Consider the following 27,153-nt stretch of genomic DNA (forward strand, 5'->3'; position numbering starts at 1 on the left):
ACAGCCTCATATACATGGAAAAATCATTTAATATGAGAATTAGTTTATGGAAGAATAAGTTATGCTTTATGTTCATTAGCATAGAGGTTTTAAAGATTCTGCCACATTATTTAGTTGAATATAACTCAAAACACTAAAATGGAGACATTTTAACAAAAGATATAGATGCTGTATTGTCTGATAAATGTATTCAGCAATGTTTTAGGGGAAATATCTGTTAATCAGAATAAATTATAACTTGGTTTATTTTTTGCAAACTTTGCCCAAGTTATCAGTTAACGGTAAAAGACAGCAATAGTTTTGAGTATAAGTATTTTTCAAATGGTAGAAAGCCCAAACACAGGAAATGCTTGTTTGCCAAGAACAGAAATAAGTTACTTTATGTCTACCACAAGCAGAGCTTGCTCTATTAGTCATAGGTTTCACTTTCAGCCAAGGTCAAAGCACACATTTCCACATCACCTTTGGAAACTTTGTAACAAGGCTTGATATAAATTCACCTTTATTTTATAACCAGGTAATTTGTCATTCCTCTTAGAAAAAAATAAAATGGTTTTTGGAAGTTAATTCCATGTTATGATAATTTTTAACCTTTCCTGGGATCTCACCAAGCACAGAGCCATTTGTGAAGAAGGAGACATCCTATAGCTTGAGTAGTACAGCCATCATTGTTGGAGATGAAATGATCATCCCCCCTTTGCTTCCATATTTCAAAAAGGAAGCATAGAAAGTGGAAAAAAATTACAGTATAATGAAACAAAGGAAAGAAGAAAGAAAGGAGGGGAGAATGGAAAGAGTTACAAATAAAACCTAAAATAATAGATCAAAAGATTGAAATTATCTGTGTGTTATGGACAGAAATGTGTGCCCCCAAAATTCATATTATTGACATTCTAAACCCTTGCATCTTTGACTAAAACTGTGTGGGGAGAAAGGGTCTTTTAAAAGGTAACTAAGCTAAAATTAGGTCTAAGGTGGGCCCTAATCCACAGAACATGTTTTTATAAAAAGGAGATTATGACACAGACACAGGGGAAGCACAGAAGACCATGTGCAGACACAGGGAGAAGACAGCCATCTACAAGGCCAGGAGAGAGGCCTCTAGAGAAAGCAGCCCTGTCAACATCTTGATCTCAGACTTCCAGTATCCAGATCCATGCAAAGACCCAGTCTTGCTATAGTAACCACACCCAGTCTCAGATACATTGTTCTGACAGCCAGACCAAACTGAAATGCTGGGCAAAAAATACTGTGTATTCAGACTATAAAACTATTGTGCTCATTTCACATGTTAGCAAAGTAATGGTCAAAATCCCTTAAGCTAGGCTTCAGCAGTACATGAACCAAGAATTTCCAGATTCAAACTAGATTTAGAAAAGGCAGAAGAACAAGAAATCAAATTGCCAACATCTGCTTGATCATAGAAAAAGCAAGCAAATTTAAAAAAAAATCTACTTCTGCTTCATTGACTAAGCAAAAGCATTTGATTATGTGGATCACAACAAACTGTGGAAAATTCTTAAAGAGGTGGAAATACCAGACCCCTTTACCTGCCTCCTGAGAAATCTGTATGCAGGTCAAGAAGAAATAGTTAGAACCAGACATGAAAAAGTGGGCTAGTTTAAAATTGGGAAAGGAGTATTTCAAGGCTGTATATTGAAACCCTTCTTATTTAACTTCTATAAAGGGTACATCATGTGAAATGCCAGACTGAATGAAGCACAAGTTGGAATCAAGATTGCCAGGAAAAATATTAATAAACCTCAGATATGCAGATGACACTACCCTAAAGGCAGAAAGTGAAGAGAATCTAAAGTCTCTTGATGAAGGTGAAAGAGTATAAAAGTTGGCTTAAAGCTCACCATTCAAAAAATGAAGATCATGGCATCCAGTCCCATCACTTCATAGCAAATAGATGTTAAAACAATGGAAACAGTGACACTTTATTTTCTTGGGTCCAAAATCACTGCAGACAGTGACTTCAGCCATGAAATTAAAAGATACTTGCTCCTTGGAAGAAAAGCTCTGATGAACCTAGACAGCATACTAAAAAGCAGAGACATCACTTTGCCAACAAAGGTCCATCCAAAAAGCTATTATTTTTCCAGTAGTTATATGTGGATGTGAGCGTTGGACCGTAAAGGATGCTGCATGCTGAAGAATTTATGCTTTTGAACTGCGGTGTTGAAGAAGACTCTTGAGAGTCCCTTGGACTTCAAAGAGATCAAACCAGTCAATCCTAAAGGATATCAACCCCAAATATTCATTGGAAGGACTGATGCTGAAGCTGAAGCTCCACTGTTTTGGCCACCTGATGTGAAGAGCTGACTCATTAGAAAAGACCCTGATGCTGGGAAAGACTGAGGGCAGGAGAAGAGTGTAACAAGGGATAAGATGTTTGAATGGCTTCAACCACCTCAATGGAGGTAAGTTTGAGCAAACTCTGTAAAATAGTGAAGGACAAGGAAGCCTGGCATGCTGTAGTCCATGGGATATCAAAGAGTCTGACATGACTGAGTGACTGAAAAACAAAAGGGGAAGCACACACATGGTTCAAGGAGCAGAGAACCACCTGGTGTATCCCCACCCACTGGGCCCTGAAAGCCTCCTGAGACCCATGGCCAAACCTTCCGTACCCTAAAATCTCCTTCACCCTGTGAGGCACCCTCTGGGGCCTTCTCTACCCTCTGAGGTCTCCCTCTGCCCTCTGGTTCCCTCTCTCCCTCTAGGAACCTCTCCTCCCTCCAGAGTGCCCTCAGCTCTCCTGGCCAAGCCCTCTGGGATCCCCCTTCACTCTCTGGTTGCTTCCTCCCTCGGGTTCTCCCACTTGAACCCTCTGGAGCCCCTCTCATCTCTCTGGTTCCCTCTTCCCACCGTGGGCCAGTCCATCCTCTATGGATCCCTCTGCCCACGGGACCCCTCTTCTCCCTCCAAGGTACCCCTTCTCCCTCTTAGCACCCTCCAAGCACCCTCTACTCACATAGGTCATGCAAGCACAAGAAGGAGGACAGAGGAGACACAACTGGGCTGACTAGAAAGATGTCCCTTGAGTTGTGGAAGGGCAAGGAACCTGTCTGGTGTTCTCCACCAACTTGACCTCAGGAAGTCTCCGTATGACCCTCTCCTGATCCTCCATACCCTGAAGTCAGAGGCACTGCAAAGGCATCTTCAGCTGGGTTGAGCTCAGGCTTCCCCCTACCAATTCCCAGGGTCTTTTCAGGAGGCATGGGTTGTGAATCAGGACACACGCCCGGCCTAAATCCCACTTCCTTCTAAACCCTGTCACTGCCTAAGACCCTCCCCATCTAAGCCCCACCCTACATGGCTAAGATTTATTCTACTTTTGTTGTTATTGTTGTCAAGATGTTTTTAAACTCCTTGTAAGTGGATTCAGTTTTATCCTCCAGAAGTTGTCTCATACATATTCTTATTTTTTATACTATTTCTATTAGTTTTCTAAACTTATTTTATTTTTTACTCCGTATTATTATTCTGTTCCCTCTTATTTTTACTTCAGTGTGTCAGTCTCATAATTAGAAAGTACTCAGAGGGGGCAGTTCAATTTGGACCACCCATGTGGTACAAAAAAAGATCTTCACGACCCAGATAATCACGATGGTGTGATCACTGACCTAGAGCCAGACATCCTGGAATGTGAAGTCAAGTGGGCCTTAGAAAGCATCACTACAAACAAAGCTAGTGGAGGTGATGGAATTCCAGTTGAGCTATTTCAAATCCTGAAAGATGATGCTGTGAAAGTGCTGCACTCAATACACCAGCAAATTTGGAAAATTCAGCAGTGGCCACAGGACTGGAAAAGGTCCGTTTTCATTCCAATCCCAAAGAAAGGCAATGCCAAAGAATGCGCAAACTATCGCACAATTGCACTCATCTTACACGCTAGTAAAGTAATGCTCAAAATTCTCCAAGCCAGGCTTCAGCAATATGTGAACTATGAACTTACAGCTGTTCAAGCTGGTTTTAGAAAAGACAGAGATCAAATTGCCAACATCCACTGGATCATTGAAAAAGCAAGAGAGTTCCAGAAAAACATCTATTTCTGCTCTATTGATTATGTCAAAGCCTTTGACTGTGTGGATCACAATAAATTGTTGAAAATTCTGAAAGAGATGGGAATTACCAGACCGCCTGACCTGCCTCTTGAGAAACCTGTATGCAGGTCAAGAAGCAACAGTTAGAACTGGACATGGAAAAACAGACTGGTTCCAAATAGGAAAAGGAGAACATCAAGGCTGTATATTGTCACCCTGCTTATTTAACTTATATGCAGAGTACATCATGAGAAACGCTGGGCTGGAAGAAACACAAGCTGAAATCAAGATTGCTGGGAGAAATATCAATAACCTCAGATATGCAGATGACACCACCCTTATAGCAGAAAGTGAAGAGGAACTAAAAAGCCTCTTGATGAAAGTGAAAGAGGAGAGTGACAAAGTTGGCTTAAAACTCAACATTCAGAAAACGAAGATCATGGCATCCAGTCCCATCACTTCATGGGAAATAGATGGGGAAACAGTGGAAACACTGCCGACTTTATTTTTCTGGGCTCCAAATCACTGCAGATGGTGATTGCAGCCATGAAATTAAATGACGCTTACTCCTTGGAAGGAAAGTTATGACCAACCTAGATAGCATATTCCAAAGCAGAGACATTACTTTGCCAACAAAGGTTCGTCTAGTCAAGGCTATGGTTTTTCCTGTGGTCATGTATGGATGTGAGAGTTGGACTGTGAAGAAGGCTGAGTGCCAAAGAATTGATGCTTTTGAACTGTGGTGTTGGAGAAGACTCTTGAGAGTCCCTTGGACTGCAAGGAGATCCCAACCAGTCCATTCTGAAGGAGATCAGTCCTGGGATTTCTTTGGAAGGAATGATGCTAAAGCTGAAACTCCAGTACTTTGGCCACCTCATGTGAAGAGTTGACTCATTGGAAAAGACTCTGATGCTGGGAGGGATGGGGGGCAAGAGGAAAAGGGGACGACAGAGGATGAGATGGCTGGATGGCATCACTGACACGATGGACGTAAGTCTCAGTGAACTCCAGGAGTTGGTGATGGACAGGGAGGCCTGGTGTGCTGGGATTCATGGGGTCACAAAGAGTCAGACACGACTGAGCGACTAATCTGATCTGATCTGATCTGATCTGTGGTGCTAGTGGAAAAGAACCCACCTGCCAATACAGAGACATAAGAAACGTAAATTTGATCCCTGGGTCAGGAAGATTTTCTGGAAAACTAAATGGCAACCTACTCCAGTATTCTTGTCTGGAGAATCCCATGCACAGAGGAGTCTGAAGGGCTACAGTCCATAGGGTCACAAATAGTCAGACATTTTTGAGGTCCTTTAATGGACCAGAACCTGGTGGTCTGGAGTCAATGATAAAATTAGTAACAAAAAGAAGTTACAACAAACAGTGCAGAAATACAAAAGATCACAAGAGACTACTATGAGCAACTATATGCCAATTAAACTGACAACCTGGGAGAAAAGGACAAATTTAGAGAAGTTAAACCTTTTGAGACTGAACCAGGAAAAAATATAAATTATGGACAAATCAATAACCAGCAATGAATCAAAACTGTGATCAAAAATCTTCCAACAAACAAAAGCCCAGGGTCAGACGGATTCACAGGTGAATTCTATCAAACATTTTGACAAGAACTAACAACTATTCTTCTCAAACTCTTTCAAAAAATTGCAGAGGGAGGAAAACTTTCAATCTCATTCTATGGGGCCACCATCACCCCAATACCAAAACCAGCCAAAGATATCACAGACACACACACACACACACACACACACACACACACACACACACACACAGTACAGGCCCATATCACTGATGAACATAAATGCAAAAATTCTCAATAAAATAGTAGCAAACAGAATTCAACAACACATGAAAAAGATCATACTCCATAATCAAGTGGGTTTTATTCTAGCAATTCTTAACAAAGTGAAAGATAAAAACCATATGATAATCTCAATAAATGCAGAAAAAATTTTGACAAGAACCTACCTCCACATAGTAAAGTCCATATATGACAAATCCACAGCAAACATTATTCTCAATGGTGAAAATTTGAAAACATTTCCTCTAAGATCAGAACAAGACAAGTATGCCCACTCTTGCCACTATTATTCAGCATAGTTTTGGAAGTGCTAGCCATAGCAATCAGAGAAGAAAAGAAATATAAGGAATACAGATTGGAAAAGAATTAAAACTCTCTTTGCAGACAACATGATACAATACATAGAAAACATTAAAGATGCCATTAGAAATTTACTAGATGATTAGAAAACATTAAAGATGCCATTAGAAATTTACTAGATAATTAGAAATTTACTAGATGATGATGAATTAGTAAAGTAGCAGGATGCAAAATTAAAACACAGAGAAAAAAATTCTTCCATTTCTATGCACTAACAATGAAAAATCAGAAAGAGGAATTTAAAAACATCCCCATTCACTGTTGCAACAAAAAGAATAAAATACCTAGGGATAAACCTACCTAATGAGATAAATGACCTATGTACAGAAAACTATAAGAGACTGATGAAAGAAATGAAAGAAGACATAAACAGAAGGAAAGATATATATCATGTTCTTGAATTAGAAGCATCAATATTGTGAAATGAATATATGACTCAAATCAACCTAAAGATTCAATGCACTGCCTAACTAATTACCAACAGCATTTTTTACAGAATGAGAACAAAAATTTTACAATTTCTAAGGAAACACAAAAGACCCTGAATAGCCAAAGCAATCATGAGAAGGAAAAATGGAACTTTCTTATTTCAGACTATACTATAAAGCTATAGTAATCAAGATACTATGGTATTGGCACAAAAATTGAAATATAAATCAATGGAACAAGATATAAAGCCCAAAGACAAACCCACATACCCATGGGCACCTTATCTTTGACAAAGAAGGCAAGAATTACAATAGAGAAAAGACAGCCTCCTTGATAAGCTGTGCTGGGAAAACTGGACAGCTATATGTAAAAAAATGAAATTAGAACATTTCTTAACACTATAAAAAACAAAACAAAACAAAAAAACTCAAATGGATTAAAGACCTAAATGTAAGGCCAGGAACTGTAAAACTCTTAGAGAAAAACATAGGCAGAACAATTTTTGACAAAAATCCAGAGCAAGGACCTCTTTGATACACCTCCTAGAGTAAAAGAAAGTGGAGAAAACCACTAGACCATTCAGGTATGACCTAAATCAAATCCCTTATGACTATACAGTGGAAGTGAGAAATAGACTTAGGGGACTAGATCTGATAGACCCAGAGTGCCTGATGAACTATGGATGGAGGTTAGTGACATAGTACAGGAGACAGGAAGCAAGACCATCCCCAACACAAAGAAATGCAAAAAAAACAAAAAAAAAAACAAATTGGTTGTCTGAGGAGGCATTACAAATAGCTGTGAAAAGAAAAGAAGTGAAAAGCAAGGAAGAAAAGGAAAGATATACACATTTGAATGCAGAGTTCCAAAGAATAGCAATGAGAGATAAGAAAGCCTTCCTCAGCCATCAATGCAAAGAAATAGAGAAAAAGAACAGAGTGGGAAAGACTAGAGATCTCTTCAAGAAAAATAGAGACACCAAGGGAACATTTCATGCAAAGATAAAGGACAATAAAGCTCAATAAAGGACAGAAATTGTATGGAGCTAAGAGTCAGACATGACTGAGTGACTTCACTTTCACTTTTCACTTTCATGCATTGGAGAAGGAAATGGCAACCCATTCCAGTGTTCTTGACTGGAGAATCCCAGGGATGGGGGAGCCTGGTGGTCTGCTGTCTATGAGGTTGCACAGAGTCGGACATGACTGAAGCGACTTAGCAGCAGCAGCAGCAGCAGCAGCAACAGAGGCAGAAGATATTAAGAAGAGGTGGCAAGAATACACAGAAGAATTTTACAATAAAGATATTCATGAACTAGATAATCATGAAGGTGTGATCACTCACACTCACCTAGAGCTGGACATCCTGGAATGTGAAGTCAGGTGGGTCTTAGGAAGCATCACTAAGAACAAAGCTAGTGGAAGTGATGGAATTCCAGTTGAGCTATTTCAAATCCTGAAAGATGATGCTGTGAAAGTGCTGCATGCAATATGTCAGCAAATTTGGAGAACTCAGCAGTGGTCACAGGATTGGAAAAGGTCAGTTTTTATTCCAATCTCAAAGAAAGGCAATGCCAAAGAATACTCAAACTACCACACAATTGCACTCATCTCACACGCTAGTAAAGTAATGCTCAAAATTCTCCAAGCCAGGCTTCAGCAATATGTGAACTGTGAACTTCCAGATGTTCAAGCTGGTTTTAGAAAAGACAGAGATCAAATTGCCAGCATCCGCTGGATCATCGAAAAAGCAAGAGAGTTCCCGAAAAACATCTATATCTGTTCTGTTGATTATGCCAAAGCCTTTGACTATGTGGATCACAATAAATTGTGGAAAATTCTGAAAGAGATGGGAATGCCAGACCACCTGACCTGTCTCTTGAGAAACCTGTATGCAGGTCAGGAAGCAACAGTTAGAACTGGACATGGAACAACACACTGGTTCCAAACAGGAAAAGAACGTCAAGGCTGTATATTGTCACCCTGTTTATTTAACTTATATGTAGAGTAGATCATGAGAAATGCTGGCCTGGAGGAAGCACAAGCTGGAATCAAGATTGTCGGGAGAAATATCCATAACCTCAGATATGCAGATGACACCACCCTTATAGCAGAAAGTGAAGAGGAACTAAAGAGCCTCTTGATGAAAGTGAAAGAGGAGAGTGAAAAAGTTGGCTTAAAGCTCAACATTCAGAAAACGAAGATCATGGCATCCAGTCCCATCACTTCATGGCAAATAGATGGGGAAAAAGTAGAAACAGTGACTGACTTTATTTTTCTGGCCTCAGAAAATCACTGTGGATGGTGGTTGCAGCCCTGAAATTAAAAGACCCTTGCTCCTTGGAAAGAAAGTTATGACCAACATAGAAAGCATATTAAAAAACAGAGACATTACTTGCCAACAAATGTCCATCTAGTCAAGGCTATGGTTTTTCCAGTAGTCATGTATGGTTGTGAGAGTTGGACTGTGAAGAAGGCTGAGCGCCGAAGAACTGATGCTTTTGAACTGTGGTGTTGGAGAAGACTCTTGAGAGTCCCTTGGACTGCAAGGAGATCCAACCAGTCCATCCTAAAGGAGATCAGTCCTGGGTGTTCATTGGAGGGACTGATGTTGAAGCTGAAACTCCAATACTTTGGCCACTACATTCAAAGAGCTGACTCACTGGAAAAGACCCTGATGCTGGGAAAGATTGAGAGCAGGAGGAGAAGGGGACGCCAGAGGATGAGATGGTTGGATGGCATCACCGACACAATGGACATGGGTTTTGGTGGACTCTGGGAGTTGGGGATGGACAGGGAAGCCTGGCATGCTGTGGTACATGGGGTCACAAAGAGTCAGACACAACTGAGCAACTAACTGAACTGAACTGAGAGCAATGGAAATAAAAATAAATAACTAAGTGGGACCTAATAAAACTTTAAAGCTTTTGCACAGCATAGGAGAGTATTAACAAGATGAAAAGGCAACCCTCAGAGTGGGAGAAAATACTTGCAAATGAAACAATAGACAATAATTTAATTTCCAATATATACAAGCAGCTCATGTAGCTTAATACTAGAAAAACAAAGAATCCAAGGAAGAAATGGACAGAATACCTAAAAAGACATTTCTCCAAAGCAGGCATACAGATGGCCAACAAACTCATGAATAGATGCTCAACATTATTCATTTTAGAAGAATGCAAAGCAAAACTAAAATGAGGTGTCGCCTCACACTGGTCAGAGTGACCATCATCAAAAAATGTACAAACAATAAATGTTGGAGAGAGTGTGGAGAAAAAGGAACACTGTTGCACTGTTTGTGGAAATGTAAATTGATTCAGCCACTATGGAGATTCCTTTAAAAGCTAGGAATAAAGCTACCATATGACCCAGCCATCCCACTACTGGGCATAAACCCTGAGAAAATCACACTTCTAAAAGACACAATACCCCAATATTCATTGCAGCTCTATTTATAATATCCAGGACATGGAAACAACCAAGATGTCTGTCGACATATGAATGCATAAAGATGCTGTGGTACATAGATATAATGAAATGTTACTCAGCCATCAAAAGGAATGAATTTGAGTCAGTTCTAGTGAGGTGGATTAGCATAGAGACTCTTTGACAGAGCGAAGTCAGAAGAGGAAAACAAATATTGTATATTAATGCATACATATGGAATCTGGGAAAATGGTACTGATTAACCTATATTCAGGGCAGGAATAGAGACACAGATATAGGAAACAGACTTGAGGACACAGCATGGGAAGGAGAGGGTGGGGCACATTGAGAGAATAGCACTGAAACATGTACATTGCCATATGTAAAATAGATAGCTAATGGAAGGTTGCTTTATAACACAGGGAGCTCAACCTAGTACTCTGTGACAAACCTAGAGTGGCAGGATGGGGTGAGTATGAAAGAAAGGTTCAGGAAGAAGAAGATATGGTATACTTATGGCTGATTCACATCGTCATATGGCAGAAACTAAGATAGCATCTGATAGCTATTACTCTCCAATCAAAAATAAACTTTAAAAGAAAATAAATCTAGAGATTAAAAAAGTAAACCTCAAACAATATATAAACCAGAAAAGACTGAAATTTTGAATATTTACAAAAAGTAACTTGACTATTGGGCTTCTCTGGTAGCTCAGATGGTAAAGAAACTGCCTGCAGTCCAGGAGACCTGGGTTTGATCCCTGGGTCAGGAAGATTTCCTGGAGTAGGAAATGACTGCCCACTCCAATATTCTTCTCTGGAGAATTCCATGGAAAGAGGGTATGGTGGGCTGTCGTCCATGGGATCACAAAGAGTCAGATGTGTCTGAGAGTTAACACACACACACACACACACACACACAACTTGACTATTGTAATGGATAATCAGAAATTTGGATTTCTAGCACTCAAATCCACTCCCTGTTTTTAAGGAATCCCACAGATATGAGCTCTGTTTCAGATGCCCTGTAAAAATATTTTGAATATTAGCTGTTCACTTTCCTCATATTCTGTCAATTGGTCTGTAGACATGTGCAGTGAGTGTGGCCAAGATGCCCATATTCAATATGGAGTGTGATGTCCAGTTTAAGAATATTTAGATATTTTTATGGATACTGGAATTAAAGAAGTATATTGTTGAAAGGCTATAAGCATCCAACGAATTGCCAGTCCAGGTTTGATGCATGATACAGGATGCTCAGGGCTGGTGCACTGAGATGACCCAGAGGGATGGTACAGGGGTTGGGGTGGTGGGGTTCAGGATGGGGAACACGTGTACTCCCATGGAGGATTCATGCTGATGTGTGGCAGAACTAATACAATATTGTAAAGTAAAAAAAAAAAAAAGAGAGAGAGAGAGAGAGAGAAATACACAAGAGCAGAAAGTCCACAATCATTGCAATGTATATCCAGTCATTTCAATGATCAAATCAGCAGCAAGTGCCCAACTGTCAAATGGTTAAATACAGAGAATATTGGTAAAATGGCGGTACCTTTCTATGTCTTGTTTCCCTGTGACCTACCTGAACCTAGTTCTTGAACAATCCTGTAAATTCTTTGAGCTACTCAATAGCATTAGAATGAACTTATTTATTCTCTCCTCATGTTACACAGTCAATTTCTACTATTGGCAACCAAGAACCCTTAATAACACATAAATGAAATTCACTTGTTGTTGTTCAGTAGCTAAGTTATGTCTGACTCTTTGCAACCCCATAGACTGTAGCACACCAGGCTCCTCTGTCGTCCATCTCCTGGAGTTTGCTCAGACTCACATTCATTGAATCAGTGATGCTATCTAATCATCTCATCTTCTGCTGCCCCCTTCTCCTTTTGCCTTCAATCTTTCCCAGCATCAGGGTCTTCATATCAGGTGGCCAAAGTGGCTTCAGCATAGGTCCTTCCAATGAATATTCAGGGTTGAGTTCCTTTAGAATTGAGTGGTTTGATCTTGCAGTCTAAGGGATTCTCAAGCACCACAATTAAAAACCATCAATTCTTTGGCACTCAGTCTTCTTTATGGTCCAGCTCTCACATTCATACATGACTGTTGGAAAAGCCATACCTTTAAACCTTGGTTAGCAAAGTGATGTCTCTGCTTTTTAATAAGCTTCCTAGTTTGTCATAGTTTTCCTTCCAAGAAGCAAGCATCTTTTAATGTCATTAAAAGTTAGCCAAAACAGAAATCAAAATTAAGATCTTGAGTTTTTGGTAGCTGACTATAATTCAACAATTTTTTACATTCAAATTAGCTAAATTTCCAGGTTAAACTCAAATTAAATTTAAATATATTTAATTTAATTTTAAAATATTGGGTTGGCCAAAAAGTTCATTTGGGTTTTCTGTACCATCTTTTGGAAAAACTCAAGTGAAGTTTTTAGCCAACTCAATACATACTAGCATATTACTGTTCAGTCGCTCAGTCATGTCCGACCCTTTGTGACCCCATGCAATGTAGCATGTCAGGCTTCTCTGCCCTTCATCATCTCCCAGAGCTTGTGCAAGCTCAAGTCCATTGAGTCAGTGATGCCATCCAACTATTTCGTCCTCTGTTGTCCCCTTCTCCTCCTGCCTTCAATCTTTCCCACCATCAGGGTCTTTGCTAATGAGTTGGCCGTTCTCATCAGGTAGCCAAATTATTGGAGCTTCAGCTTCAACATCAGCCCTTCCAATGAATATTCAAGGTTGATTTCCTTCAGAATTGACTGGTTTGATCTCCTTGCAGTACAAAGGACTCTCAAGAGTCTTCTCCAACACCACAGTTCAAAAGCATCAGTTATTGGCCCTCAGCCTTCTTTATGGTCCAACTCTCAGATTGATACATGGCTACTGGAAAAACTATAGTGTTGACGAAGCAGACTTTTGTTGGCAAAGTAACGTCTCTGCTTTGATATGCTGTCTAGGTTTATGAAAACTACTAGATTTTCCAGTAGTCATGTATGGATATGAGAGTTGAACTATAAAGAAAGCTGAGTGCAGTAGAATTGATGCTTTTGAACTGTGGTGTTGGAGAAGACTCTTGAGAGTCCCTTGGACTGCAAGGAGATCCAATCAGTCCATCCTAAAGGAAATCAGTCCTGGGTGTTCATTGGAAGGACTGATGTTGCAGCTGAAACTCCAGTTTTTGGCCACTTGATGTGAAGAACTGACTTACTGGAAGAGACCCTGATGCTGAGAAAGATTGAAGGCAGGAGGAGAAGGGGACAACAGAGGATGAGATGGTTAGATGGCATCATCGACTCAATGGACATGAGTTTGGGTAAACTCCGGGAGTTGGTGATGGACAGGGAGGCCTGGTGTGCTATGGTTCATGGGGTCGCAAAGAATTGGACGTGACTGAGCAACTGAACTGAACTGAACTAGGTTTGTGATAGCTTTTTTTCCAGGAGCAAATGTCTTTTAGTTTTGTGATGGCATTCACTATCTGCAGTGATTTTGGAGCCCAAGAAAATGAAGTCTGTCACTGTTTCCCCATTTGCCATGAAGTGATGGGACCAGGTGCCATTTTCTTCATTTTTTGAATGTTGAGTTTTAAGCCAGCTTTTTCATTCTCCTCTTTCACTTTCATCAAGAGGCTCTTTAGTTCCTCTTTGCTTTCTGCTATAAGGGTGGTGTCATCTTCATATCTGAGGTTATTGACATTTCTCCCAGCAATCTTGATTCCAGCTTTTGCTTCATCCAGCCTGGCATTTTGCATGATGAACTCTGCATAGAAGATAAATGAGCAGGGTGACAATATACAGCCTTGATGTACTCCTTTACCAATTTTGCAACAGTTCGCTGTTCCATGCCTGATTTTAACTCTTGCTTCTTGACATGCATAGAGGTTTCACAGGAGGCAGGTAAGTAGGACTGGTATTCCCATCTCTCTCAAGATTTTCCAGTTTGTTGTGAGCCACACCGTCAAAGGCTTTAATGTAGCCAATGAAGCAGAAGTAGATGTTTCTCTTGAATTCTCTTGCTTTTTCTAGATCCAAGGGATGTTGACAATTTTATCTCTGGTTCCTTTACCTTTTCTAAATCCAGCTTGAACATCTGGAAGTTCTCAGTTCACATACTCTTGAAGCCTAACTTGGAGAACTTTGAACTTTACTAACATGTGAAATGAGTTAACTGTGCAGTAGTTTGAACATTCTTTGGCATTGCTCTTCTTTGGGACTGGAATATAGAATAGAAATACTAAAATATTTAGAAATACTAATACAATTTCTATGTGTTTTATATTTCATTTTGCATCACATTTATCCCTAGAAAGATACACGAAAGGATATTTATCTTCTGTTAGTGTTTATTACTTTGAAGAAGTATTCATTTTAATTTCATTGTAGAAACTTTTTTATACTTTTATACATTGCTTAAAACATTTTAAAGTATATTACAATTTTATACAACTAACAAAATTATTATTTTAAAAAATTATAATGTAAGATATTTATGGCTTAAATAATATTTTCAAGTTCTATTTTCTTCTGAAAAGGCTACATGTGAGTCAAGAAAAGAATTTTTGATTTAATGGCAGCATGCTGTAATGAACAAGGCATTGAGCAGTAGAATTACTCCAGAGTTCTGGCTGTGTGTCATTGAAATACTGATTACTTTCATTGAGTCTGTTTTCTTATTTGGAAAATGAAAGAATCTAACCAAGAGTCTCTTGGTTCATACATTCATAAAGTTCTATTACTAATGTTATAGTTAATTATAAAAAAATAACTTCTGTACATTATACATATGTTCAATATATGATTTGTACATATATCTGATGCGTATCTTTATGTCAAGGGCACATGATATTTTTGTTCTCTTGTACAAAAAGTTTTGGAAATAATTTACCACATTTTTCTATAAATTAGGTCCCATATATGATCACTAAACTTCTTTGGTAAGTCCAATTTCAATCAGCATTTTATCAAATACTCTAAGCAAAAGAAAATACATAGATCAATTTCCTGTTTTCTTTGCCAACTTCCTTAGACTTCTCTAAAGACTTTCCCTAACTTTGCAAAAATAAAATAAAATAAAATAAAATGCCATATTAAACTTGATTTCTGGCACAGTGGTAAAGAATCTGCCTGCCAATGCAGGAGATATAAGAGACTGGGACTTGATCCCTGGGTTGGAAAGATCCTCTGGAGTAGGAAATGGCAACCCACTCCAGTAGTCTTGCTGGAAAGATTCCAAAGAGAGAGGAATCTGGCAGGTTACAGTTCATAAGGTTACAAGGAGTTGTACATGCCTGAACAACTCAGCACTCAGCACTCAAACTTAATATAGCACTTACCAGCACAATTTAAAGGACTTGACATATATTCATTCATGTAATCTGGATGGTGTTATCATTTCCTTTCTATGAAGGCGATAATTTCCCAAGGCCACAGGGTAAGTGGTGGACATTAAATTTAAGCCCAGGCACCAGTCTCTCAAGTCTCCAAGCCAGTACAGTATGCAGTGCCTTCTCAGAAGCTAATAGTTTGATACTGGTAATCAATATTGAGCATTCACTATATCACACTCTGTTAGGCTCTAGAGATTCAAAGATGTCTGGTCCCCAATTATTTCCTCAAGTTAAACATGTTGCTTATTTCTTTTTTGGAAGTTTCCCCTGCTTCTTTTAGTAAAGGTGAAGTGAAAGTGTTAGTCATTCCGTCGTGTCTGACTCTGCAATCCCATGCTGTAACTTGCCAGGCTCCTCTGTCCATGGGATTTTCTAGGCAAGAATACTGGAGTGTGTTGCCATTCCCTTTTCCAGGGTATCTTCCTCACTCAGGAATCAAACCCAGGTCTCCTGCATTGCAGGAAGATTCTTTACCCACTGAGGGAAAGAATTTCACCAGGGAAACCTCTCTTTTAATAAAATGAAATTTAAAAATATTAATATTTTTTCTGTACTAAGTCACTCTCATCTTATTAACTTTTTCACAACTTCTCAAAAACACAGGTTTTACACTCTCAGCAATGCAGTTTCATTTGATCCCCTCACACATGAGTCATTTGTGTCTCTGGCACCACATTTGAAAGTCTTTCATTGCTTCCTATCCATCTGCCATCTCCTCCCAACTCAAGAAAACTTCTGTGACTAATGCATCCACCTGTATCCTCTCTCTCGGAATGGGACCAGTTGAATACACAATGGTTTTTTGGTTTTTAATTAGCTGTATCTCATTAGAATACACTTTACATTGATTCAGGGGCAAGGGTTTATGTGCTTGTGTTTGAAGGTGTGTTTGTGCTGTTAGGGTGGGTAAGATGCTTGAGAGAGAGAGAGAAGAGAGACAGCTATTGGCCAGAAACATTATAGATTCTTTCCTTCTTGAAATAATTTTATTCTACTCAATAGCACCTATTAGAATTAAATACCAATATGAAAATCATTCACTCATGTAACAAATATTTTATGAAGTGCCTACTAAGCACCTCATAAATTTCATATTATGAAATCAAATTTGATTAAACTGTTAGGAACTTTTGAGTTCTCTAAAGTCAAATATATCTTTATAATATTTTGATATATATATATCTTCATAATAGCCAGTTTTAAAGGCCCGAGGCTTTTATCCTTAAATATCAATTTAACCTTAAAATGCTGATTAAGTTGTTGAACATTTAATAACCAATTTTGAAATCTATGCCTCTGCTTTTATTACAAGCCATTTTTTTATTCATTGCTTTACACTGATTAATAGTCACACACTGGTAAGATGCCAACCAAAATTCCTTAATAATCAGATCAAAGAAGGAAATATCAACCCACCTCTGTGAAGCACTTACTCCATTCTGTCAGTTGTTAAATTATCCCTTCACTTCAATAACTTTTATTCTTCATCTAAAAACAAAATATAAACCTACCATTTTAAGATTAAGTAGTCAATATTACTCATATCATTTTCCAGATTCTGGAGAGTACCTTTTGAATGTTGACCCTTTAAAAACTTATAGATTAATTAATGGAAATATTTCCAGATACATTTTTTTTTCCCTAGGCAGTACTACTTATGGCATTATTTGTCATCCAAAATCACCCCTTAAACTGCTGAAAAGCAGTTTATCCCTAAATAGTCAAAAAAGAAGATAATTTGGTTTTCAAATGTATATTAAGTTTGAAAACACTTTTAAATCAAGTACTAGAGGGCAAAATTTAGGAATTTTGAAGTATGGTCTGTGTCTGCATAATAGCAACAGCCCATCGTCCCACAGCTAACCTAACCTAAACAGCAAGGAGTAGCCTTCCTCTAAGGAAGGCTAGTTTGTGTAAAACTAACAAGTGCCTTGGTTTCAACAATGGAGAAGGAAATGGCAACCCACTCCAGTGTTCTTGCCTGGAGAATCCCAGGGACAGAGGAGCCTGGTGGGCTGCCATCTATGGGGTCACACAGAGTTGGACATGATTGAAGCGACTTAGCTGCTGCTGCTGGTTTCAACAAACACTAGCTACCCTATAATCTTGTTTCTCTTCTGAATGTGAGACTTGGAAATGAAAAAAAAAAAAATTGTAGTATTTTATTCTAGAGAATATAGTTTTACTGCATGTTTACAAAATTTCTGAAGGCAGTGAACTAAATGCTGACACTTACCTTAGAGAATTAGAGATTCTGTCCATGAATGTGCAAACATACTCTTCAGACAATGAGAGAGGACATGCTAATTCTTACAGGAATGCAAATGAAACTGACATTTATAAGCTTCTCCAAAGGACAAAAAATGTGAGTTCCACAGCAATATTTTATCCAGTGATTCTCAGAGTGTGTTTGTTCCCTGTGGTTTTAGTAAGGATTTTGTGGGGAAAACTTTGCATTGAAACAAATTAGGAAATACTGAGTTGAACAAAATGCTCAAATGTCTTTAGTACTAGACTACTCATATCCATGAGGTCCTAACTTGTGAGTTTCTAAGAGGTGCACATTGGTTGCAGTAGGTCAGCATACACAGGACAAGGCAAGGCAGGGTCTGAAGGATTTTACTGGTAAAGATGTGACAAGACACTTTCAGATTTAGGCAATTATTTACACACTGAAAAGAAGGTCATCCTGTCCACACACCCAAGAGGACTACCCTGAAATGAAAGGGAATGGATGATTCATGTTGTGATGTTCTCCATGGCTAGAAATGTGAGAATGCAGCTGGGTGAATCTAGATTCTGACAGTTCTGCAGCCCAATTCCAAGGCAGTCAGGGCAGAGAGCCCCACATCTTATCAGAGTCCAGGGGTGATAAGAATCTGTCTCATGCCAGCCCTTCCGGGGAGCCAGACAAACAATGGTAGATGACCTCATGGTTCAGTTCGGTCACTCAATCGTGTCTGACTCTTTGCAACCCCATGGACTGCAGCATGCCAGGCTTCCCTGTCCATCACCAACTCCTGGAGTTTACTCAAACTCATGCCCATCAAGTTGATGATGGACTTTTCCTCTGTCATCCCCTTCTCTTCCCACCTTCAATCTTTCCCAGCATCAGGGTCTCTTCAAATGAGTCGGTTCTTCACATCAGATGTCCAAAGTATTGGAGTTTCAGCTTCAGCATCAGTCCTTCCAATGAATATTCAAGACTGATTTCCTTTAGGATGGACTGGTTGATCTCCTCACAGTCCAAGGGACGCTTAAAAGTCTTCTCCAGTATCACAGTTCAAAAACATCAAATCTTCAGTGCTCAGCTTTCTTTATAGTCCAAGTCTCACATCCATACATGACTATTGGAAAAACCATATCTTTTCTAGATGGACGTTTGTTGGCAAAGTAATGTCTCTGCATTTTAATATATTGTCTAGGTTGGTCATAGCTTTTCTTCCAAGGAGCAAGCGTCTTTTAATTTCATGTCTGCAGTCACCATCTGCAGTGATTTTGGAACCCAAGAAAATAAAGTCCACCATTGTTTTCATTGTTTCCCCATCTATTTGCCAAAACATGATGAGACCAGTGCCATGATCTTAGTTTTTGAATGTTGAGTTTTAAGCCAGCTTTTTCACTATCCTTTTTCACTTTCATCAAGAGGCTCTTTAGTTCCTCTTCACTTTCTGCCATAAGGGTGGTGTCATCTGTGTATATGAGGTTATTGGTATTTCTCCTGGCAATTGTGATTCCAGCTTGTGCTTCATCCAGCCCAGCATTTCATATGTAGATGTACCCTACATATAGCTTAAATAAGAAGGGTGATATTATACAGTCTTGGCGTTCTCCTTTCCCAATTTGGAACCAGTCCATTGTTCCATGTCAGGTTCTAATTGTTGCTTCTTGACCTGCATACAGATTTCTCAAGGGGCAAGTAAGGTGTTCTGGTATTCCAATATCCTTAAGAATTTTCCAGTTTGTTGTGATCCATACAAAGACTTTGGTGTAATCAATAAAGTAGAAGTAGGTATTTTTCTGGAATTTTCTTGCTGTTTCTAAGATCCAACGGATGTTGGCAATTTGATCTCTGGTTCCTCTGCCTTCTCTAAATCCAGCTTGAACATCTGGAAATTCACAGTTGTGTTTTGAGCATTACTTTGCTAGCTTGTGAGACAAGTGCAATTATGCAGTAGTTTGAATATTTTGGGCATTGCCTTCTTTTGGATTGGAATGAAAATTGACCTTTTCCAGTCCTGAGGCCACTGCTGAGCTTTTCAAATTTGCTGGCATATTGAGTGTAGCACCTTAACAGCATCATCTTTTAGGATTTGAAATAGCTCAATTGGAATTCTATCACTTCCACTAACTTTGTTCAGAGTGATGCTTCCTAAGGCCCGCTTGACTTCTCATTCCAGGATGTCTGGTTCTAGGTGAGTGATTACACCATCGTGGTTATCTAGGTCATGAAGATCTTTTTTGTACAGTTCTGTGTATCCTTGCTGCCTCTTCTTAATATCCTCTGCTTCTGTTAGGTCCCTACCATTTCTGTGCTTTATTGTGCTCATCTTTGCCTGAAATGTTCCCTTGGTATCTCTAATTTTCTTGAGATCTCTAGGCTTTCCAATTCTATTATTTCCTTCATGGTAGCTCTGAGCTAGTAGCTCTCTATGCCTGATGAAGGCGTCGCCTGTGTGGTTGCTGTGGATTTGTCCAAGCTTAGTGGGGCCCCAATCAGAGCCATCCCTCACAACACTTTCCTGAAAGACTTGACTATGGGACTTGTATTCCTCATAAGAAATTAACATTCTTCAGACAGATATGGAAATAGCCAGTCTAGTCTAACTCTTATTCATATATGTATCCAAGATGAGAGTTAAGAGAGTTAGTGAGTAGGTTAACCAGTGATCAGAGTGGCCTAAGAGAGGCAGTGCTCAAGCATTGGGGGACACTGTTTTGCTGTGATAGTTAATTGTATATGTAGACTTGACTGGTCTAAGCAATGCCCAGATGGCTAGTAAAACCTTACTTCTGAGTCTGTCCATGAGAGTGTTTCTGGAAGATAAGCATCTGGGTCAGGCCTTTGGACTTGAACTGGGACTTACACCTTTGGCTCCCCTCGTCTTCAGTGTTGGGGCTGGGACTCCACCACTGGCTTTCCTGGGCCTCCAACTGGTCATACAACTTCTCAGCCTCCATAATCATGTGAGCCAATCACTCATGATAAATATCTTTCTATGTCTCTGTCTCTATATTTATCTATCTCCCTAACTATCTATCTTGTATTATATATCTGTGCATCTATCTATATATCTTATTGGTTCTGTTTCTCTGGATAACTCTTACCAGTAAACCAACAAAATGCAAAGAAGTGTGAAAACCAGAGGATGGGGACAGGAATTTGAGGAGAGTAGAAGCTTCTATCCCACACAAGCAGAAGAGTAGAAACCAGGATGCAAGCGAAAAGCTACACAGGCACATGGGCTATATATTTCATCCATTAGGTTCATACAGGCAGAAGAATACTTCCAAGTTCCAATTCTTAAGATGAATGAGGAACTTCCAAATATACAGCTATATCACAGTATGGTTTGAAAATATTCTTGAAAAGGCATCTGCTTGTTCACTAAGCTCATCTTTCTACACAGCACTCTCTACCTTTCTCCTTACACTATATTTCAGCATTACTGAAATATTCTTTAATCACTAAGTAGATCAGGCTCCCTAATAATCTAGAAGGAATTAGCATATACTGTTCCTTGATCTTGAGATAATCTTTCAGTCCACTGCCTCCCGATCATCTGGCCAAGTCTTGCTTTGTTTCAGCTTTTGGCTTAGACACCATATATTTGTAGAAGCCTTTCAGAGCTTACAACCTTCATTTTCGAAGTATCTAATCCAATGAGACGACGGCAGGGGCCGGAAGGTGGGGGTGGTCAGAGAAAGCTTTTAAGACACCTTGTGTTGGGCTCACAATACTTACTACACTCACTAATTGGCTTGTATTACCAAGCTTTTACACTACAGTTTATAATTGTTATTATTATATATCTGACATTGAGCATAGTCTCTGACACATAGAAGGTACTAAAATAGCATTTGTTAAACAAAGGAATTGAGCAGGGCTAATTCTGCATTTGGAGAAGGCAGTGGCAAGCCACTCCAGTACTCTTGCCTAGAAAATCCCATGGACAGAGTAGCCTGGTAGGCTGCAGTCCATGGGGTTGCAAAGAGTCGGACACGACTGAGCGACTTCACTTTCACTTTTCACTTTCACACATTGGAGAAGGAAATGGCAACCCACTCCAGTGTTCTTGCCTGGAGAATCCCAGGGACGGGGAAGACTGGTGGGCTGCCGTCTAATGGGGTCGCACAGAGTCGGACACGACTTTAGCGACTTAGCAGCAGCAGCAGCAGAATTCTGCATTTGGGCAACATGTAATGCCTGTTCTTGTACAGAATGGCAGTGAACTTCAGTCTTTGTCCAAGCCATTTAGGATTGGAGATCTGTGCAAATCAAGATTTATAACACTAGGGCCCATGAAAAGGAATAGTTCACAGGGGGTAAATTTTTAATATTTTAAAAGGTTGGTGGTATTTAAATCATGTTCTTGTTATTGTTCAGTTACCCAGTCTTATCTGACTCTTTGCAACCCCATGGACTGCAGCACGCCAGGCCTCCCTGTCCCTCACTGTCTCCTGAAGTTTGCCCAAGTTTATGTCCATTGCTTTGATGATGCCATCCAGCCATCTCATGCTCGGTTTCCCCCTTCTCCTCCTGCCCTCAATCTTTCCCAGCATCAGGGACTTTTCCAGTGAGTCAGCTTTTCGCATCAGATGACCAGAATACTGGAGTTTCAGCTTCAGCATCACTCCTTCCAGTGATTATTCAGGGTTGATTTCCTTTAAGATTGATTTATTTTATCTCTTTGCTGTCCAAGGAACTCGCACAAGTCTTCTCAAGCACCACCGTTCAAAGGCATCAATTCTTTGGCACTCTGCCTTCTTTACTGTCCAGCTCTCCACAACCATACATGACCACTTGGAAGACCATAGCCTTGATTATACGGACCTCTGTAAGCAAACTATTGCCTCTGCTTTCCAACACACTGTCTAGGTTTGTCATAGCTTTCCTGCCAAGAAACAAAGTCTTCTGATTTCATGGCTGTAATCACCATCTGCAGTGATTTTAGAGCCCAGTAAGAGGAAATATGTCACTACTTCCACCTTTTCCCCTTCTATTTGCCATGAAGTAATGGGCTGGATACCATGATCTTTTTTTTTTTTTTTTCATATTCAGTTTAAGCTGGCTCTTTCACTCTCCTCCTTCACACTCATCAGGAGGCTCTTTAGTTCTTCTTCACTTTCTGCCATTAAAGTGGTATCATCTGCATATCTGAGGTTGTTGCTGTTTCTCCTGCCTATCTTGACACCAACATGTAACTCATCCAGCCCAGCATTTCTCATGATGTGCTCAGTGTGTAGATTAAACAAAAAGGGTGACAGCAGACAGCTCTGTCATACTCCTTTCTCAGTCTCGAACCAGTCAGTTGCTCCATACAGGGCTCTAACTGTTGTTTCTCGACCCACATACAGGTTTCTCAGGAGACAGGTAAAATGGTCTGGTATTCCTATCTCTTTAAGAGCTTTCCACAGTTTGTTGTGATCCACACAGTTAAAGGCTTTAGCATCATCAATGAGGCAGAAGTAGATGCTTCTCTGGAATTCTCTTGCTTTATCTATGATCCAACGAATGCTGGATCTCTGGTTCCTCTACCTTTTCTAAATTCAGCTTGAACATCTGGAAGTTCTCAGTTTATGTACTGTTTAATTAAGCCTAGCTTGGAGAATTTTGAGCATTATTTTGCTAGCTTGTGAGATGAATGCGATTGTGTGGTAGTTTAAATATTTTTTAGGCATTGCCTTTCTTTGGGACTAGAATGAAAACTGACCTTTTCCAGTCCTGTGGCTACTGCTGAATTTTCTAAATTTGCTGGTGTATTGAGTGCAGTACTTTCACAGTATCATCTTTGAGGATTTGAAATAGCTCAACTGGAATTCCATCAGCTCCACTAGCTCTGTTCTTAGGGATATTTCCTAAGGTCCACTTGACTTCACACTCCAGGATGTCTGGCTGAAAGTGAGTGATCACACCATTGGGGTTATATGGGTCATTAAGATCTCCTTTGTATAGTCCTTCTGTATATCTTTGCCACTTCTCTGTAATATCTTCTGCTTCTGTGAGGTCCATACTGTTTCTGTCCTTTACTGTGCCCATCTTTGCATGAAATGTTCCCTTGGTATCTCTAATTTTCTTGAAGAGATCTCTGCTGCTGCTGCTGCTAAGTCGCTTCAGTCATGTCTGACTCTGTGCGACCCCATAGACAGCAGCCCACCAGGCTCCACCGTCCCTGGGATTCTCCAGGCAAGAACACTGGAGTGGGTTGCCATTTCCTTCTCCAATGCATGAAAGTGAAAAGTGAAAGTGAAGTCACTCAGTCATGTCTGACCCTCAGAGACCCCATGGACTGCAGCCTTCCAGGCTCCTCCATCCATGGGATTTTCCAGACAAGAGTATTGGAGTGGGATGCCATTGCCTTCTCTGAAGAGATCTCTAGTCTTTCCCATTCTATTGATTTCCTCTATTTCTTTGCATTGATCACTTAGGAAGGCTTTCTTTCCCTCCTTGCTATTCTTTGGAACTCTGCATTCAAATGCATATATCTCATTTTTTCCTTTGCTTCTCACTTTTTTTCTCAGCTATTTGTAAGGCCTGCTCAGACAGTCATTTTGCCTTCTTTGCAGTTCTTTTTCATGGGGATGGTTTTGATCACTGCCTCCTGTACAATGTTATGAATTCCCATGTATAGCTCTTCAGGGACTCTATCAGATCTAATCCTTTAAATCTATTTGTCACTTCCATTGTATTATCACAAGGGATTTGATTTAGGTCATACCTTACTGATCTAGTGGTTTTCCATACTTTCTTCAATTTAAATCTGAATTTTGCAATAAGGAGTTCATGATCTAAGCCACAGTCAGCTCCTGGTCTTGTTTTTGCCGACTGTATAGAGCTTCTCTATCTTCAGTTGCAAAGAATATAATAAATCTGACTTTGGTGTTGACCATCTGGTGATTCCCTATGTAGAGTTATCTCTTGTGTTTGGAAAGAAGTGTTTGCTATGACCAGTGCATTTTCTAGTCAAAACTCTGTTAGCCTTTGCTCTGCTTCATTTTGTATTATAAGGCCAAACTTGCCAGTTATTCCAAATGTCTCTTGACTTCCTACTTTTGCATTCCAGTCCCCTGTGATTAAAAGGACATATTTTTTGGTGTTAGTTCTAAAAAGTCTTGTAGGTCTTCATAGAATTGATCAACTTCAGCTTCTTTGGCATTAGGGGTTGAGGCACAGACCTGGACTACTGTGATATTGAATGACTTGCCTTGGAAACTAACAGAGATCATTCTGTTATTTTTGAGATTGCACCAAAGGACTGCATTTTGGCCTCTTTTCTTGACCATGAGGGTTACTCCATTTCTTCTAGGGAATTCTTGCCCACAGTAGTAAATATAATGGTCATCTGAATTAAATTCTCCCATTTTGGCCCATTTTAGTTCCCTGATTCTTGACATGTCAATGTTCACTCTTGCTATCTCCTGTTTGACCACTTCCAATTTACCTTGCTTCATGGACCTAACATTCCAGGTTCCCCTGCAATACTGTTCTTTACATCATTGTACTTTACTTTCACCAATAGACACATCCACGACAGAGTGTTGCTTCCACTTTGCCTCAGCCTCTTCATTTCTTCTGGAGCTATTTCTCTGCTCTTCTCCAGTAGTATATTTGGCACCTACCAACCTGAGAAGTTCATCTTTTGGTGTCATATCTTTTTGTCTTTTCATACTGTTAATAGGGTTTTCAAGGCAAGAATGCTGCAGTGGTTTGCCATTTCCTTCTCCAGTTGACCACATTTTGTCAGAACTCTCCACCATGACCCCTCTGTCTTGGGTGGCCCTACATGGCATGACTCATAGTTTCATTGAGTTAGACAAGGCTGTGATCCACGCCATCAGATTGGTTAGTTTGGTGTGATTGTGGTTTTCATTCTATCTGCCCTCTAATGGATGAGGGTAAGAGACTTGTGGAAGCTTCCTGATGGGAGGGATTGGCTGTGGGGAAACTATATCTTGCTCTGTAAATGCAAGAGCCATGCTCAGTAAATCTTTAATGCTGTTTTCTGCTATTGGGTAGGGTTGTGTTCCTTCACTGTAGGTTTGGGCTGAGGCCAACTATGGTAGGGTTAATGGCAGTACTAGCAACCTCCTTCAAAAAGACATATGCCAGAAGCCATGGCTCCCAGAACTGTTGCATTCAGTGCCCCTGACTGTAGATCCATGCCTCCCCTGGAGACTCCAGGACATTCACATGCATGTCTGGCTCAGTCTCTTGTGGGTCCTGGTGTGCACAAGGTTTTGTTTGTGCCCTTCAAGAGTCTGTTTCCACATTCCTGTGGAAGTTTTATAATCAAATCCCACTGGCCTCCAAACTCAAATTCCCTGGGGGTTCTCATTCTCCTTGCCAGATTCCAAGGTTGGGAAATCTGTTGTAGTCCCTAGAACTTTTGCAACAGTGCAGGAACTTCTTTGGTATAATTATTTTCCAGTTTGTGACTCTTCTGCCCCATTACTCTGTGGTGGGGCTAATGCCCCACCTACTCCAGAAGGACTTATGCCACATGCCTTGCCTCCCAGGCCTTGAAACCAGAGCCCCTGTTCCTACGGCAGGCCACTGCTAACCCCTGCCTCTGCAGGAGACACTCAAACACTCCAAGGCAGGTCTGGCTTAATTTTTGGAGATCACTGCTCCTTTCTCTGGGTGCTGGTATGCACAATGGCTTTGTTTGCCCCCTCTGAGCATCTCTGGTGGGTATGAGGTTTGATTCTAAACATGGACTCACCCGTCTTACTGTCTAGTTGGGGCTTTCCCTTTGCCCTTGCACCTGGGTATGTTTTGTTGGGGGGAGGGGGTGATACAACATTCTCCTATCAATGGTTGTTCAGCAGCTAGTTGCAATTTTGGTGCTCTTGCAGGAGAAGATAAGTGCATGTCCTTGTAACCCTTACTTAGGAATCCTGCTGCTGCTACTGCTGCTAAGTAGCTTCAATCGTGTCCAACTCTGTGCAACCCCAGAGACGGCAGCCCACCAGGCTCTGCCATCCCTGAGATTCTCCAGGCAACAACACTGGAGTGGGTTGCCATTTCCTTCTCCTACTTAGGAATAACATACATATACTTCTCACAGTTGAAGATGGTGGAAGTCTGAGACCAGTGTTCCAACATGTTAGGTTCTGGTGAACCTCTTCTGAGTTGCAGGCTTCTCACAGGGTGGAAGCAGATAAAGAAGCAAGCTCTCTTGTGACTCTTGCAAAAGCACTAATCACACTCTACCTTCTTGGCCTCATCTAAACTTGGTCACCTCCCAAAGGCCCCACTTCCTAATACTATCACACTATTTCAATTTTGAAGGGTCACAGCATTCATATCATAACAAGGTCATAGATCAGACTGGGGAAAGTACTGTCAAAGTTCTTGGGGATCAGCATCAAATGCCTTCTAGGAAATAAAAAGATCCTTATTCTAGATGTGAGAGGAGAAAGACAAGTGGGAGAAGAGATCTATTAGCTAAACC

General features: G+C 40.2%; 1 pseudogene; it reads right to left on the reverse strand.

Moving 5' to 3' along the window:
* Positions 1 to 23,738, reverse strand: part of LOC109576544 (tRNA (carboxymethyluridine(34)-5-O)-methyltransferase ALKBH8-like) — a 60,162-nt pseudogene extending 36,424 nt beyond the window's left edge.
* Positions 23,739 to 27,153: the final 3,415 nt, after the last annotated feature.

This window comes from Bos indicus, chromosome 23, assembly GCF_029378745.1.
Source record: "Bos indicus isolate NIAB-ARS_2022 breed Sahiwal x Tharparkar chromosome 23, NIAB-ARS_B.indTharparkar_mat_pri_1.0, whole genome shotgun sequence".
Taxonomy (NCBI): Eukaryota; Metazoa; Chordata; class Mammalia; order Artiodactyla; family Bovidae; genus Bos; species Bos indicus.